This window comes from Etheostoma spectabile, chromosome 3, assembly GCF_008692095.1.
Source record: "Etheostoma spectabile isolate EspeVRDwgs_2016 chromosome 3, UIUC_Espe_1.0, whole genome shotgun sequence".
NCBI classification, from domain to species: domain Eukaryota; kingdom Metazoa; phylum Chordata; class Actinopteri; order Perciformes; family Percidae; genus Etheostoma; species Etheostoma spectabile.
Genome location: NC_045735.1, coordinates 4,460,549 through 4,460,788, shown reverse-complemented (window position 1 = coordinate 4,460,788; position 240 = coordinate 4,460,549). Strand labels below are relative to the sequence as shown.

The 240-nt window shown below is 42.5% G+C and overlaps 1 protein-coding gene across 1 annotated transcript in view; it reads right to left on the bottom strand.

The window, feature by feature from the left end:
- LOC116680803 (pregnancy zone protein) overlaps nt 1-240 on the bottom strand; it is a 34,310-nt gene that overhangs the window by 23,434 nt on the left and 10,636 nt on the right. The gene's annotated exons all lie outside the window — the stretch shown is intronic.

Sequence of the window (240 nt, the reverse complement as noted above, 5' to 3'; positions counted from 1 at the left end):
CATTTACAACTCCTGAACAGAACAAACAGTGTGAAATTTGATTTGAATTTGATTTGATTTTTTATTACAAAAATGTCAAAACATTTTATCACTAAGGTGGATCTCACTGATTTCCCAGAGATCAAAAAGGGCTCCTCCACCTCAACAGCCTTGTGGATAAAAGCTTGATTCTCACCTAAGGTTGAGGGGGCCATGGTCCAGCTGAGGGTCTTGCGCTCACCGCCGCACAGACAGGATGTG